Genomic DNA, 17,386 nt, shown 5'->3' with positions numbered 1-17,386 from the left:
TCGATATTTTATTAATCGAATTAGCAGCAATTAGCCACGGCGGAGCGGTGACACGCCGCGGCAAAGGCGATTTCGGGCCACCGATTTTCCGCGCTTCGTCGATTCGTGTATTTCGTCGAATTTTCCACGGATGGACAAAGGTCCGTCCATCGATGATCGGTTGCGGTTTCAAGTAGTCGAGTCGGTCTCGAGCGCGGAAGCAGTTTCCATTCCAGAAAATTATACATACGATGTATCGCGGGCGAGAAGGTAGGGGATATTAAACCGCCATTCCCCTCCCCGAGGAGAGGAGCGGAAGGGTGGATCGCAGGTGAAGCGAGGCGGATGACAAAATCGAGGGGGATCGAGGGACGGCGTCCTCGACATAGATTTTCGCCGGATGAAATCGCGGCTTGATGCCTTGATCACGGATGCGTATCGATGGCTTTCACAAAGCGATCAAGCGGAGGGAGGACGCGGAAGTACAAACGGTACGATTGCAGGCTTATCCGTTTCGAGGGCCGGTCATTGTCGCTCGCCGATGATATTCGGTCGGGCACGAGAATCCCTCCCACACCTTTGTGGATGATTCGGGTGGATGAGAATCGATAATTTCGGCACGCGAACGGTGATGCGGGCTTCGAGAAAGTGGAACGAGACCGACCACCTCCGTCTATTATTTTTATTATTACAATGACAAGCGTCGTTGTAAATCGTTGTAAATGATCGTTTGAATCGTAACGCGGCCTGATAAATATTGGAATTGTTCATCGATCGAATTTTTGCACGGATGATCGTATATTTCCTTGACAATGGAAAGCTCGACAAAGAGAGAGAGAGAGATATAGCGGAACGCATTCCTTTGGCTCACGCGTGAAACAGGATCGACACCGAACCAGTCCTCCCAGAGATCGAGTCGATTTTCCACGGGCGTTGTTTTTTCATAGTCAATTACGCTTCCATTTAACGCGGGCCTGGTTTTCACCGGACGTCGCGACCGCAAAATCACTTTCGTTTCTCCACGGTTCGCTGCAATCCGCTCGACTGAAAATAACGAAGTTGTTCGAATCGCATTTTCTTTTCTCTCTCTCTCTCTCTCTCTCTCTCTATCTATCTATCTATCTATCTATCCTCCGATCGAATGAGAAAATGAATCGTAAATCGGTGGAGGGGGAGGAAGGAAGGAAATCTTTCGCGAACACACCGTTTACCGGTTTGAAAAGCTTCGAAAACTCGAGAACTCGTTTATTTATCGAGAAATCGAAATTCATCCGGGTCGCGTGTCTCGCGTAAAATCGCGTATTCCTCGGCAGACAGGTGGTGGATGCGCACGTTCTTGCCGAGGAACATCTCGGCAAATTCGCGCGCCAACTCGTAATTATTCCAGCCGAGTATCGAGTTCGGGATTCGAGATCTCTCTCGTTGAGGGGGAGGGCGGGAAACTCTCGGGTAAATTCCACGCTGTCAGCTATCGCGTATCGCGCGATAGTTAGCGAAATATTTCGAAAGTTATTTCTTGGTTTTGCCGTGAAAGTTGGCGGGAAGAGAGGCGAAAGGTCTCTAAATGATGAAGCGGTTATGGGGAAGACAAGGGGGCGGCGGATGGGGGAATTTGAGAGGGCGGGGTATGACTTTTAATGCACATCCTCGAGGCGTCTCGCGATTATTCCGCGTAAACGACGAGATTAAACTGTGCTCGAAATCCAGTAATGGCGGAGGGATGAAAAGTTTGAGCGCTCCCGCGCTTCTTCGCCAAGTCGAAATTTAAAGTCTTGGAGGGTGCTCCCTCCACCTCTCCTGGCCCCGCCAGAAGGAAGAAAACTTGCCTCCCCTGCTCGCTGCTGGGATTAAGTTCGAACAAAAAAAAAGGGAGAGGAGGGGAGAAGGATCCATCCGCGTTGGAAGTCGGTCGGGGATGGAGGGGGTATGGAAGAAGCTGGAGCAGCGTTCGTTAATTTCGTCCGATTGCCGTGTCTCCTCGCCAATTTACGATCGGGAAAAAATCGCGGATTCTCGAATTCTGGCGAGTCGATACGAGCGTGTGATCTTCTCTTCAGAGGGAAAGAGGAAACTTGAATAATGAAGAAAGAAAAAAAATTTTCCTCTTTGACAAAGCACAAGAGATCTACAATTGAGAGGATCTCGACGATGATGCAGAAAAGAAAGAAAGAAAGAAAGAAAGAAAAAAAAAAACACCAGCTTCCATTGTTCGTTCCTAACTAATTGCTTTTCTCCACGTTGAAAATCGGTGAAGATAATGATCCCGGTTGGTTAATTATTGCGATCGAAGCAGCCGAGATTTGCAAATCTCGGGGATCTCGTTACCCGTTGGATCAATTAGAGCGCGACAGTAAGTACAAAGGCTTGCGGGAACCAGGAAGGAACATCGTCGTCGTGTGTGCGCTTTAATTGCACGCGCGCGCATTTTCACCGTGGCAAACTCGCGACTTTTCGCCGTTTATCGATTCCGCGCGCAACACCGGTTCCCAAGCTCGGTTGTTGGAAGTCGAGCAAACGCCACCGTTGCATTTTCCACGCGTATTTTCCGGGCTCGACTATGCGTGTGTGTGTGTGTTGCACGTGTTTGTGCGGTGACGCTCGCGTGGCGAGCAAGGCAAATAAACGAGAGCGCGCTCGTTCCATTCGGGAAAAACGTCGTTCACCACCGTTTCGTTCGAAACGCGAAGTTTTCCAAGAAGAAATCTTCTTTTTATTCCAATAGATTATCCATCTATCGGGAATAAATTGAATAATAATTCTCTCCGTCCGGTTAATTTCCACGCGTAACAATCCACGCCTCGTGGCCGAGGAGAAGGGGAAATCGATCGATTTATTATGCGCGTTTCCCACGGAAATAAATATTTATTTCCAGGGGGAAGGAACCGATCGATCCGATGAAAAATCGGTAAAAAAATACAAGGTGCGCTTGTTGTTGTTGTTGTTGTTTCCAGTGTGAAAATGGAAGGATCGATAGCGAATAAAGGTGAATCGACTACTGTGATCCGAGGGGGGTGATTCGAAAGCACGCGGTTAGCTGGCGTGGAAATATATCATACGCGGGCCACACGTGCGATATTAAAAATGAAATATAGGTCTTGGAAAGTCTGGTGGATCGGCGCGCGCGCGATTAAATCGGGCGGAAACTCTCGCGGAATTGGACGGCGAGGCTTGGAAAAGCCAACACGGAGAATTGTCGAATGAATGAGAAAAGAGTGATTACACGGGGAGAGCGCAAAAACTGCGTGCGAATAGTCGATAGAATCATACTTCGTTCTGAACTTTCAGGATCGCGTGACAACTCTGCGAATTTTGCATTCGATTCGAACGAGAGAAATCATTCTGCGAACGCGAAATTCAATGCGTGAAAGACGCGTTCACCGTCGATTACAGCGGCCGGATTAAAGGAAAAATTACGGTTGATATTCTCGTCTGAAATTCGTGTAGTCGTAAAGTCGAGACCATCACACGTAACTCGAACATAAATTATTAACGAGTACACACGCCCACGATGGAAGCAAAGCATTGCAGCAGGAGCAAAGGAGTCGCCTTCAACCAGATCGCGACCATTCGATTTTCGTAATTTTCTCTCTCTCTCTCTCTCTCTCCCCCACCGTTGTTTATCTTTTCAATCCTCTCGAAACGAGGACGAGAGTGACGAAACACGAACGATGTCGAGAAAATTTGTCCTCTTCGAAAGAAAAAAAAAAGGAAAAAAAAATTAGAATCGAATTCGAACTCTTTAGAGTTCGTCTTGATAATTTACAGCCTCGGCAGTGAATGAAAAATCCGTGGACAGAAGTTGTGATTCACGGCGCGTCTAATATAAGAAACAAACAACGGTAATAAGTTGTACCCGTTGGACGACGCGTGGTGGAAAGCGGGTAGCGCTCGTGTAACCGAATCAACCCACCATCTGCCGACTCTATTTTATAAATATTTATACTCGGTCGGCTTGGTATATATAGTCGGGGGCCGATCGGTTCCCGCCGCGGGATCTCGAAACGAAGAGGAGGGCAATAGTTTTGCCGGCCGGCGCGGAGAGACGAGCGGCGTTATTTTTAACGGCGATTCAACTTTTTCGCTCTCGTCACATCGCGAGTTATTTTCTCGCGCAACTCGCCTCTTTATATTCTCCTCTCGCTGCGTCGTCGAGTGTCGTTTCGCGAATCGTTTCGTGATCGATTATTAAACATCTGTATCGATTCTTCCTATCGATTTTTCGAAATTGCACGGAAGAATGTTGCAAGAATTAAGCGAATTTAATTCCGTATCTTCGCTCCCTGAAAATCTCTCTCTCTCTCTCTCTCTCAAACGAGATATCCCCTCTGCTCGAGTATATCCGTGTTTCGAAACAATATCTAACGGATAGACGAATTTCCTATCGGAATTTCTTCCCGATTTATCGACAAATATTTAAGGAACAGATTGAACCGTGTCCGACGGGTGGCGCGAGTCGAGGAAACTCCTCCGGGATTGCCGAGAAACTTTTTAAACGATTAAATTACACGGCGTGTCGCAAACTCATCGCTATCGACTTTCCGTCCCATCCGGACTATCGGCTCGCAGGAATGACACAAACGAGGCATCGTTTTATTAAATGGATTCTTATATCAGAAAAAAAAAAAAAAAGAAAAGAAAAGAAAATAAATTTGGAGAAGGAAATACGAATCATCTTGGAACGGCGGTTGAATCTTTTCCAACAAGTTATTTCGTAACTCGAAGCCAAAGTTTCGATTCTTGGAGTAATTAGAGGGGAATAAGGGATAAAGTCGATAGCGGAAGGAAGTTGTGCGGGTGAATCGATTGAGATGGTCGACCGTGGAAGGCTTTTTTAGGACGCGTGGAACGGGAGCAGGCGGGCGTGTTCCACGCTGACAAGCTGAACGATGTTTAACAAACAGCAGCTGATGTCTGGAGTGTCCCTAAAGCAATGTTACCGATGTCAGAGTTCAGCCACGTCATTCATATACGTTACCTATGCCCTCGTAATTCGTGGCCCTTGCTCCGCGGACTAACTCGAATTAGACTCTCCTTCTCCTCCTCCTTCTGCTTCTTCTTTGTTTCGTGTGCAAGACATACAGCATATATCTTTTATTGAAACAATTTATCGCGCGAATCCGTAAGAAGATTTGTTCAGTTCGATTTAATCAGAAATAAGCCGAATCGAGGAATTTTTCGAAATTTTTCGAAGGGAACCGTCCGTTCAAACTATTCTACTCGAGGCTCACTCGAGTTATCGCGATGCGATTTTTGACCTTTTCCACGCTCCGCCGAACTCTCGCCAAGACTCGTGCTCCACAGAAGCGGAGGCGAAGTTATCGTCAAGTTACCGTCGGTTGCAACGATCAACTCGACTAAACTACTCGGAGCGGCGTAGTCGAGTGCGATGCGAATGAACTTGATTAATTGCTCGGCTGAGTCACGAATTAGCGTGTGAACGAGAGAGGCACGGGGATCTGGCTGGTTTAAACGAGTGACGGGGGGAGGATGGGGGCGAGAGAGAGAGAGAGAGAGAGAGAGCCAGCAGGAAGTTTGGATTCCGGCGGGCCCACTTCAATCGTCGATTGAACTCCCCCTGGTGATCGAGTGCCAATAAAAAATCGATTTGCACACCCGAATTCGCGAATTCTCCACCGAATTTTCTTCTAATCCAATGTTTTTTTTTTTCGAAAGCAAAGGAGAAGGTGCGTGAAATATTTATCGAGGACGGGCTGATTCGAAAATATTCGAGCGGCTTTAAGACGAGTAGAGTAGAATTTCTCTTGGGAATCTCATAGACAGTTTGCATAAGCCGAATAGAGTGGACGGGGGAAAGTGAAAAAAAGTCCATCTTCCCGGCAGCGATATTATCGGGCGGGAACTATTTTTTATTCGGAACGACAGGGGTGAAAATGGTTCTTGCCTCGCGTTGATTAGGTCTGTTGCGACGTATCTCTCGACCCTGCCTCTCTGGTGTCCCTGGAGAAAAACCAGGAGATCGAGGAATGCACACCAGCCATCACCCTTCTCCGTTTCCCTTTCCAAGCCCCCCTTTCTCCGCGTAAAATAACTCCATAAACTGCCGCGTCAGTTCACGCAAAACGACGTGTCGTTTATCGATCGAAATTTTCAAACGTCCGACTTTCCAGACACGAAAGAATCGAACAAAAAAATCTCACGACCCGCTTTCATCCGCTCGTTTCACTCCACTCCTCTCGTCGCTAAATTTTTTCCCCACTGCGTTTCGCGCAAAAACAGAGAATCTCGCTGTTTGAGAGTCGTGCTGGAAAATCGGCACGTCTCTCTTTCTCTCTCTCTCTCTCTCTCTCCATGCAGAGGAGGAAGAAACGTTAGTTTGAAGGGGCCTGTAGGGTTGGGCGAAAGATGAGGGGCGATAGATAAGAGGGGAGGGCCCGCCGCCGATAAATTATTCGAGGCGCTGTTTTCCGCCAAAGATTGTTGATTTCCCTTTACCGCGCGTGGCCACGAGAAGAAAGGAGCACCCCGTCGCTCTCTGGGGTGGCTGAAGAGGGTGTAAAAACTGCGGGGTTGCCAGTGGGGCGCCAACAATGGGGGTGGGTAATCCAATGTTATTCCGCCTTTCAGTCAACGGCGCACGCCTCGCGTTACGCGTCGAACGAAAAATTCTGGCTGAAATGAAAACTCACCGCTGTGAACGAACGACGTATGAAATCGTAACGGAACCATGCGAATTTCTCCGCACAACTACGAATTAACGTAACGTCACGGTTTGGATCGAACGCGCATTGACTTTCTCTTTGAAAACAAAGAAAGAAAAAGATAGTCGAGGATGCGAAAACAAATTATTTCCATCTCGACAAATTATCTAAATAAGTAGATGCTACGCCGATGCTTAAGTATTAATTCTGTGCAATCTGTGTGTGCCTCTGTGCTACGAATGTAAACGTTTCGGATCGAACAACTCTCACCACGATATAGTATAGAAATTATCGCGCACCAAAAAATATTCCACGTATCCACGTATGGAACGTACTTTCTTGATTTACTTCCAATTATTTATTTTCTCGAAACGAGAGGACAAAACATCGGCGAGGAGAGACGAAGAAATTATCTTCTCAAAATTCGAGCGTACAAACAATAACGGAGCAATCTAACTGGATGCTCGTTGGATCGACAGAGGGGCGGTTGTTCGCGGAGGGGATGGGTAATCTAATGTCATCGCGCGGCGGGAATAATTTTAAAAAAAGAGGGATGCCGAGAGTGGTCGCGCCGAGTGCGAATTTGCGCATGAAAGGAGCCTAGTGTGCTTCCGAGTGCCCTACTCGAGACTGCTCGAAGGGGGTGGAAAAAACGGAGGGGCGTGTTTCTTCGAGAGAGAGAGAGAGAGAGAAAAAAACAATCCCTTCCCTCCAGTTAGTAGCCAGATGCGCATACATCGGATCCAATCACGCGCGTTTATTCAAGCTGTTTGTTCGCCGGACCAGAAGGAAAACGCGTCGAGGGACTCGTTCCAAGACTATTCCCGATACCAATATCCTTCATTCTCCTCGTTCACTGCGAATTTATTAACGCAATCCTCTCGCCATATAATTTCCCCTTCTCTCATTCTCCTTCTACTTCTCGGCAAATAAGAACGAAAGGGAACAAGGTGTGGCCTGTTAAATCGGAGGAAAAGAATGAAAGTGAGAAGGAGCAAAACTCCGATAACGCGATTACATCATCCTGTGTTGCCGACCGATCGGAATGCGGCGTAACACCTCGAGGTTACGATCGGGTATCGCGACACGCGCGTTTGCGCCCCGATAACAAAGTTGCGTTGAACGCGTGATAAGCGATCGGACTACCGGGAATCGCCGCGTCGAGACGGCGATAGTCGACACCCGGCCGTGTCCCCGATAACTCGTAATCGCGCCCCGATATTTACGGATCGAGGCGGGACATCGATCCGACCGGTGTTTACCTTTCGTACGGAGATTTTACATCGGCGCGCGAGATTACCGTTTCGCCGTATCGTGAACGTACGCGACCGTCAATTCTTCTTCTCTCTCGCTTTTACGACGCGACGGTCGTCTTGGCAACGCCAACGTGGGGATAGAAACGAATGGAAGGAAAAGAAAGGAACGAAGATTACAAATTTATTTTATAACGGCCTGGATCCATCCATACGCGAAGGTTGGGGAGAAAGAGGATTGGACGCGCGTTGTGGTCGCTTATGTCACTTAATTGCGCGTACTACCGCGTTAAAGGGAGGTCTTTGACGGGGTCGATAATTACTGTCTGGGCGGGCGTGCGTGTACACGTCGGGGTAGTAGGACGATTTCGAGCATTCGAGCGTCGTTACTTTGATTATTTCCCAGGTTACCGCGGTTAATTTCACGTTCGTTAGTTGCCCAAAGTAGCGAGAGTAACGGGCAAGTTATTCACCGATCCTGGCCACCATCCCGGCGGGCATGGAAACGAGCGCGCGATACGTTACGCACGCTCGATTTACGAAATTGTTTCGGCTTTTTTGGACCGCTGCGTCCTTCCCTCCCTTCGATCGATTTTTCCCCGAAAAGTGTCCCCAACCCTGTGAAACGGACCCGATACATTCTCTAAATCCCACAAATTACGTAACTCTCGCATCGAAACCGAACGCGATAATATTATTATCGGCAAATAATCGGAGATAATATTATCGCCCTCTGCTTTTTCCCCCTTCCTCGATCAATCCCTCCGATATATATCCTCTCGACAACGATATACGAACTTTTCAACGTCGAGACACTTGCTCGCATCGCATGAAACGTTTTTCAAATTTGCTCGCCGAGAGTTTACGTTTTCCTCCGGTTACCGCGGTCCGGCAGAAATCCTATACCCCCTCCTCCAACGCTGCCTCGAACGAATATTTTCTTACTCTCGATTTCCGCGAACGCATACGCGGCCCGATTCCGTCGAACGCAACGTAAGGAAACAAGAGGACACGTGTGCACAACACGCGCGAACGATCTCGGTAAGCGGTTTAACGGAACGCAGAAAGAGAGGAGGGAAACACGGGGAGCGTGTCGATGGGCGGAAATAATCAACGGTTGATTTATGGAGGAGGAGGGAAATTGCAGGGATGGAAGCGATGAAAGCCGCGCCGCCACCGTTGCAGCGGAGGTGCAGAAATCGACGGGATTGTCCGTCGCGGGGGACAAAAGATCCAAGGATCCATCGCGGCTTTGCAGCCTCGGATGGTTGATGGCCACGCGCCCGATGGTTACGGGTGATTTGTGCGCGATTGTTCGCGTCCCGCCGCTTGTACATACACGATCGCTTCTGCCCTCCTCTCCCGCCTCCGTCGCTTACGTACCGCTCGATAAATCGATCCCGCCGGGCGAAGGTGAAATTTGCTCGGCAAATATTATTCGAAAAATGGAAAAGTTGGATCCGAAACGATAGCGATATCCCTGCCTCGACGAGATCGAGGACAAAAACTTGTCTGTCTCTCGCGCGCGTTTCGAAAATCGACTCGAACCGTCGATTAAATATTTCCTCCCCACCTTTTCCCCGACGTGGAAGGAAATAAACGGGGGACTTGTTGATTTCGCGAAACGACTAGTTTCCCGCCCCCCCCCCCCCCCCTCGGCCGATTTTATCGATCGATTAAAGCGAGGAGGGAGGGAGGGGGTGGTGTGGTCCACACATGCGCGGGTATAAACATATAAAATCGCGCGTATTATATACGGGCGAACGTAACGTTTCCGGCTCATACATAGAGATGCGAGTGATTTCCATACATATCAGTTTCATTCCGTCGCTGTCCCGCCTACGTACGCGTTAGCTTTCACGATCGTATCACGATGCTATGGGGCTTCGGATGCTCCGATCTATGGCCGCGTCGATCTCCACGCTCCCATAGAGCGACAGATGTCGGCCTCCTAACGAGTCGGGGAAATGTTATTATATATTCGCTTTTAATATTCGATTTCCCCGCGTAAGCGTTTGTAGCTTCGAATATCGTTTTCTTCGCGGATGGAAAATTTACCGAATCTTGCCGAATATAATGACAATACTTCGGGTACCCTACGATTTTTTACTCCGAATGATATTTTCGACATCGAACTCGTTGCAAAGAAAAACTAAACCTCCGATTACATACGCGTCGGTTCTCGAATCTTGGCTGCCGCCGAGTCTCGCAACGAGGTAACCGATTTCGCGAACAAACTCGAACCCGTTGGAGGACCGTTGGTAACGTGATTCGAGCTGCGACACGGGGCTTGAAGGGCGGATGGATGTTCTTAGCGCGAGAAAGTTGAGAACGTATGTATGTCGAGATAACAGGAGCCGGATCTGAGTAATTTTCAGAAGTGGCGAGAATAGAGGGTAATTGGATAATACGAGGACAATTTCTATAGCCAAGGGAGCCTGAATTTTCCACGTTTACTTGGCGATTTAAATCGCGAGAGGTTCGATTGTGAATTGTAATTTTAGCAGGCGGAACACATTTTCCACGTTTCGAGATCCGGTTTCTTCCACAACATCCGTTCCATTATGAAACTCGTTTGAAAATCTTGAGCAGAATCGAGAAAGCAACGAAGCGTAACAAAGAATCGCGCGAATCACGGCTGAATTTGAATCGCGGGAACGATTATGAAATTCGCGCGTGGCGACAAAATCAACAAGCCCCCTTCCTCGAGTGTGATTGATTCCTTAACGATTACTCGGGGAATCCCTTGTTCCGCCCTCTCGAGCATGGGGTGGAGACCGATAATGCAAATTTCTACCGCGAGGGTTAGAGGCATAGCACGACGGTAGTCGTAGCAATTATGTATAACGGTGTCGGCGTTGCTCTGACAGCGGCGAAAACGCTGGAGAGGAACAGAGAGAGAGAGGGAGGGGGGAGGGATGAATAGAGAAAATAACAGGAGAGAGAGAGAGAGAGAGAGAGATGCGTACAAGCGGGGGGTGTCACTCGCAGCTGTTTCGACCCCACCTCGAAACACCCCCCCTCGAAACGAAGGAAGGAGTAACAGCAGTCACTCGGTCATTAAGGGGCGTGATCGTTGTTTGATTGCGGAGGTTGAACCTATCTTTTTCACCCTTTCGATCTGCCTATACGCTTTTTTGCGCGTCCCGTAATTTTTATAAAACGGTCGGTGAATTTCATCTCGCCAGAGCCAGACCGGAAAATTATACCGCGTCCACCACTTTTTCTCCTTTCCCAACCCGTTTTCCCTTTCTTTTTTTTTTTTTTTTTCTTTTTTAATCCTTCGTTTCGAGAATTTCCCTCCCTCGTATTTAACGCGATCCTGGCGTTTTTTCTCCTCTCTTTTTTTTTTTTTTTTAAATACGAATCTGCAGATAACCGATCGCCCGCTGCGGATCCGCGTTATTTTTATCGGGCGTTTTAACCGGTAATCGATACCCTATTTGCATAATTACCGGGAAGCGGGAAGCGAGCAGCAGCGGTCCATCCATCCATCCTCGGCGCAAAAACCAATACCTCGGCGAAATTTCGAATTCCTCTGCGCCGATTCTTATCTATCCTTTCGTTTCGAGCGGAAATGAAAACGAAGAACGAAGGCGAAGAAGAAGAAAAAAAGAAGGCGGGGCCTGAAAATCTCCTCTCCTTTGCCGAGGTAACAATTTTTCGCGACCGATACCACCGTTCCCGATCATATACATTACAAAGTAGAGAGGATTTCGAGGGTTTGGAACGCCTCCAAAAACCGAGACGTGACGCGTCCCTCGTATAAAAGTTGGTTTTCGCTTGTTGGTAAGACGTCGTGTATTCCCGCGAATATAAATTAAATCGACTGGTCGCCGGCCACTAAATAATACTTAGCCGGTGGATCAACGCGTTTACCGTCCGCCCCCTCTCTCGTTCACCTCCTATTTCACTCAAGACAGCCGAGTACCGTGTTCGAAGACGATTTACACGCGCGGGGGGAGAAATAAACACGGCGATATTTCATCCCCGAGGCAGTGGAATCTTTGGAAAACAAGGTTTAGCGAGTTTTCGATAAACGATCAACCGGATGGGAGAGATTAGGGCGGTCGATTTGTACCGGTCGGAGAGCGCGTCGAAAACGAGGAGTCGAACGACAGGAGAGGAAGGCTAGAGAGGGGACCGAGAGGGGTAAGAGGGGAAAAGGAGGGGGATAAAAGGCGAGGAAAAGTTGATTCTAACTGCGGGAGGAAGGGGGCGGCTGTCGCGAGCAGACGATCCACACCGGCTTCCTCCCGTGACCGAAGTTAAAGTTTTCCCAGCGATGACCGTCGGCCCATCGCTGCACCGTCGATCGAACCAGTGTTTTACGATAAAACTGCTCGGATCCAATTTATCTGACGCGGGTCGAAGAACTGGGTCGCCTCCTTCCTCCCGTTTCTCTCGTCCACCTCACATTTTCCGTGACTTGGTCCGGCTTCGGTTTTTGGCTAATGGTTCTCCTCCTCCTCTCACTCCGTCGTATTTCCCTTCGTCGCGATACGCTCGATCCTAAATCGAGTTTCATCTCCTTACCATCACCATTTTTTCTCCTTCTCTCCTCCGTTCTTCCTTTTTCTCGCACCTCTCGTCCATACGAGTGGATATCGTTAACGGATATTGGCGTGCGCCCGATTCAACCGATACTCGTTTCTCCACTCGTGGCGCCCCGCCAACAACCAACGTTTTCCGCGCGAGCTTAGTTAGTTATTATTCCCTCCCCTGTTCGAAGCTCGATAGCACGCCCAAGTGCGTGCGTAAATTCCTTTTTTTTTTTTGTTTCCTTTTCTCTTTCCCCTTTCAATATTCCGCAACGAACGCCTCGCCGGCGTTAATTCCGATTCTTAATTCGTTCGATTGGCTCCGTGTTGAAAAAAGGAAAGAGAAACGGAGGAGGGATAAAGCGGTGATTTACGCGGCAACCTCGGCCGCCGGTATCGCGAAATTACGAGGGGGACGGTGGAAGGAAGGAACGGGCGACGTTGAGTAATATCCGAGGTGGGAAGCTTTTGATTAAAGGAGCGTCTTCGCAGCGCGACCTCGGCTCGGACACTCGCCGCGGATAATCGCGCTTAAGTGGAAACCGTTTATTTCTCCGGATTTTCCTTCCGATCATCTTTCCGACGATGAAAAATCCAGGGATCTAAGGAATCGTCGACGAATCGGTCAGAAGAATTGTAGCTACGAGTTACGGATCGAGGTGAGAATTTAGTAAGCGCCTTTTCTCTTATTACCGTCCAAAGAAGAACTGTCCACCGGTGAGTTAAGATTTTTCTCCTCGTTCGCTCGAGGTGGGGGAAAATTTTTGGGGAGAAAATAAAGAAAGAAAGAAACGGAAATTGGAGGAACAAGTTATGGTTGGAAAGACGACACGCGTAAAGCAGGAACGAAATCACGATCGATTATCGTTTGTTTGTTAATTAGTCTGGCGCAGGCTGGAACCCGCTTTGTGTCTGCCACGTCTATCGCGAAATTAATTTCTGCCGGTCGAGTGTCTCGAAAAATTGCACGGTTTGCGGCGGAATCACGGGGCCGGGAAAACGCATTATCCAAATCGAATGGGCGGCACGCGCGTCAGGTGACTTCTAATTAATTATTTTCCAGTTGCCGGCCGTATCGCGAGGCTGGCTGCGGCGCGGATAAACAATTATCGGGCGGTCTAACGAGTAAACGGCGGAAACCTGGTATCCGCTTATCGCCACTCGCCATCTTCCTTTTATCTCCCCACGCTTTCGTTAATCTGCCTCGTCGCGCGATACGATACTGTGTATCCCGCGCGTGTATATTTTTCAGATCGATATCGTTCGATTTGTTGATAAAAAAAAAAGAAAAAAAGAGAGAGAAACGAGTACGGAACGAAATCATCTCTTTCCAATCCCTTTAATCGATTCGACACGCGCTCTATCCAATTCCCTGTCTTATTCGACGGAGATAAGGTTGAACGTAGGACGCGGTTTTCAGAATGGCGAAGGCGCTCGGGTCCTTAATAATGCTCTCGAATCATCTGCCCTCTCTCTGATCTTGGCGGCGCACAAGGGACGCAGGTGCGCGAGAATCGCTCTCGCCGAGGGAAAATCTCAAAATCTGAGCCTCTCCACGGGTTTACGAGGAGAGAGGAGGGTAAAGCCTCGCGCAAAGTTACCAAGTGCTTGAGGGGAGACTCGATAACCTCTTTAGAGTCGACATCGGTGACGAAATAATTAATCGTGGGTGCCGCAGCAGGGGAAACCGTGTTCGATATCTCGTTCGTATTCTTGATCCAAGGTGTTCCAAGCCTGTTCTATATGCGCCCTGTTGCGATAATTCGCGGTCGAGTGAATTTTGGACGAGGCGGCGAAGAGGGGGGCGGTGAATCGTGCTTCGTTCGAGAAGGCGAAATGTAAACTTGCGTGTATAATACAACCTGCTCGAAACTAGGGGTGTATAAATCGCGTAGAATACGAATACGAAGTAGTTGCTCGGAGTAGAGTATATACATTGTAAATAGGAAAGTACTACCGGATGTTTGATGTTCTCGAAATTATTAATTACCCGAGAACTTTGCTACCCGCAAGTTTTCGTTTGATCGTCGAACGCTAAGCCGCCTTAGAGACGCTTGTTCTTGGCCGCTTAGACTTGTGTTAAGACTCGTGTCCATGCTTTCCTACATGAATCTATATATTTCTTATCGTAGAACGTTTGCCCGCAACGCTTCCTTCTTCTTCTAACGTTTTTCTCGTTAATTCGAAAAATAAGGAAAGAAAGAAAGGAAAGGAAAGGAAGAAAGGAAGGAAGGAAGGAGAGCGACTCGTGGCGCAATTTCGAAGAGCAATCAACAGAGTTGGTTCGAGTTGAAAAGAACACACGTTAAATTACGCGGGATGAAAAGCGCGAGTTAAGGGAAAAGAATGAACGCGAGGCGGGGGCGATACTCGGGAAAGTAGCGGCTGGTCGTCGCCCGGGTTTACGAAGTAATAGACCGAGAAATTCCTCGGAGACGAGCGAAAGGTCGCGAAGTCAGCCCAGCCACCGCATAAAGAAATTTCTGCCCCGGGCTTCTGTGCCGGCATTTCCCGTGGGAGTCTCTCCTTCCGATTCAACCCTCCTCCCCTTACTTTCCTTTACTTTTCTTCTTTTCTCTCCTCGCTCTCGCGTGCGAATCCGTCGTCGAATCCAGAGCGGTGATATAATAAGTCGTAATAATCTCGACTTACCTCACGATCCTGATCGGAACCTCCGTTCGTCACGATTGCATCCTCCTTTCTCGCGCGTCCACTTGCCCCCTCGCTCTCGATCCTCGAATCCTGCTCCTCCTACGGGGATTCGACGACGCGCTCCCCAAACGAGAGCGGCGCGTGAACGTTCCACGAGTTCTTCACGAAGAGAAACGAGAAGGCGACACCGCGTATATCCTTTCTCCTCCACCATGTAATCCAGCTCCACTTGCGACACCCGAGTCAAACACTTGCCGTGACTCGCCCCGTTATTCTCATCCTTTCGCGCGAAACACAGCAGCTTCTTTCCTGTCCGAGATCGCCCGAGTAATCCTGGTTAGATCCTCTTCCGACTGGTTCTCGATTCTGCCCGTTCTTTCGTCGCATCCGTTGGTCGCTTCTCTCTCTCTCTCTCTCTCTCTCTCTCTCTTTTCTGCTCGTCGACTACGGCGATTTTATCGGGTCGAGGAGACGATGGAACGATGGAAGAAGCGACGCGGGCGGACGATCGGTGGTCGATGTTCGATAAGGCGCTGACGCGCTAATTGGCAGCGGAACGCCGCGTATCCCGCTATCCCCCGTGTTAATTATATTTAATTGTCGGGCCATTAATCGTGTCGTGGTGTCGATGGTGGACCGAGGTTTATCGAGGTGTTAACGATTCCGAAATTGGATCTTGGAAGAAGGAGCCGTCGAGACTCTTGACTCTCGACGCGAGCGAGAGAGAGAGAGAGAAAAGGGGAAGAGAAGGAGAAATGGAAAAGGAAGGAAAAAACGTGGGGACGACGAGGCAAGGCGATTCGATCCCCCTTTAAAGGGAGAAAGGCGAGGTTCGCTCGCTGTTCGACAACGGTCTCTTACGGTTCTCCGATGCGCTTCAGCGGTTTCCCGAGAGGATCGTTTCCTCAAAAGAGTTTCGCAGGCGGGGGATGATGGAGCTGCAAGCTGGTCCGTCCACTTTCTTCTTCTCCTCCTCCAGGGTGGCGGCGAGACACCCTTCTTTCTTCCCCGACACGGCAAAGTTCCCTTATTACCGGAGGAGGATCGATCGATCGGTCCTTCTCTTTCCAACTCGGCCCCCCTCTCTCGGGGGGACCTCGACAGGGGATCCTCTTCTCTTCGGGGCGAGAACTTTGGAATCCGCCGCTAAACCGGGACACGATCGCGCGAATCCGTGAAATCGCCGCCACAACCCCTTCTCTTTTCCACCACCTTCGATCCGCGCGCGATAACAGCCGCGCTTTTCATACCGGTGCACGCACACTTTCTCTTCCTTCCTCTCTCTCTCTCTCTCTCTCTCTCTCTCTCTCTCTCTCTCTCTCTCTCTCTCTCTCTCTCTTGTCCTACGATCCAACTAGTGCAATTCTCCGCACAGATTCGAAACGACGGCTCGTGAAGGCGAGCACGACGGCGATCGTACGCGATCGTTGGCAGACATTCGAGAGACGAACGAACGATCGAACGACGACGACGACGACAGTGTCCTCCGCGAAAGTGTGGGAAAACGTTGCTCGCGACCGACGAGGGAGAGGAGAGGTGACGAACCTGCTGCAACGAAGCGGGTTCTCGGCACGACTGAGAGGCCCGAACCTCGGCGACGAGAGCCACCCCCACGAGAGGAGGGGTGGCAGAGCGAGATACGGAGTGCTAGAGGGAGGCAGGCGGCCGGGTTGGAAGGAGAGGGCCGAGCGCGCGCAGTCGCAAATTCGAGAGCCGAGCAACGATATTAATTACATCGTTTTCGAGCGGCGGAAACGAATGGAGCGCGGGATATAACGAAGCGAAAGGATATGGCGTGCGCGTTTAAAGGCGATCGCCGAACGAAACCTTTGCCCTTCTTTCCTCGCGCGCGCCACTTTTTCCCCTCCATTCTTCCCCCAAATAATGGATGGATAATCTGTTCCCTCCCCCTAAAGGGACTAAAAGGTTCCTACGATTTCGTCCATCCGACCTTCCCCTGTTTTGTTTCCTCCCTTCGCACACCCCCTTCGAGATGTCTCGAGGGACGCGCGCGTAACCCGCGACTCGCCTCCAATCGATCGGAACGTTTCTTCGCGATCCAACGGGTTTCGGGTTAGAAGCGGGTGTGAAATCGTAAAATCCGCAACGATCTCTCTCTCTCTCTCTCTCTCTCATCTAGGATGAGAAGAAATCTTAACGACGATCCTCTTCTTGGTTCGATTCGAAAATGTACGAATTGATTCGAGTTAAAAATTTCCTTTAACTCTCCGATACGAACGATTTCAAAGTTCGAATATATATATATATACTGTATACATATATATATCGTATCGGATTAATG

The 17,386-nt window shown here is 49.3% G+C and overlaps 1 protein-coding gene and 1 long non-coding RNA gene across 4 annotated transcripts in view; one reads left to right on the top strand and one right to left on the bottom strand.

Annotated features, from left to right (window-relative positions):
- The window catches only part of pxb (putative Hedgehog signaling attenuator pxb), a 205,861-nt gene extending 189,231 nt beyond the window's left edge, over window positions 1–16,630 (bottom strand). For all 3 annotated transcript variants that reach the window (XM_086904737.1, XM_086904738.1, XM_086904740.1), the window contains exon 1: window positions 15,085–16,630. The gene's annotated coding sequence lies outside the window, so the exon portion shown is untranslated. The remainder of the gene's footprint in view (window positions 1–15,084) is intronic.
- LOC147658131 (uncharacterized) overlaps window positions 1–17,386 on the top strand; it is a 211,672-nt gene that overhangs the window by 34,820 nt on the left and 159,466 nt on the right. The window lies entirely within an intron of this gene.

The sequence above is a fragment of the Apis florea genome, unplaced genomic scaffold (genome assembly GCF_048593485.1).
Source record: "Apis florea isolate Af1SG1 unplaced genomic scaffold, ASM4859348v1 contig_2350_pilon, whole genome shotgun sequence".
NCBI classification, from domain to species: Eukaryota; Metazoa; Arthropoda; class Insecta; order Hymenoptera; family Apidae; genus Apis; species Apis florea.
This window is presented reverse-complemented; position numbering and strand designations above follow the sequence as displayed.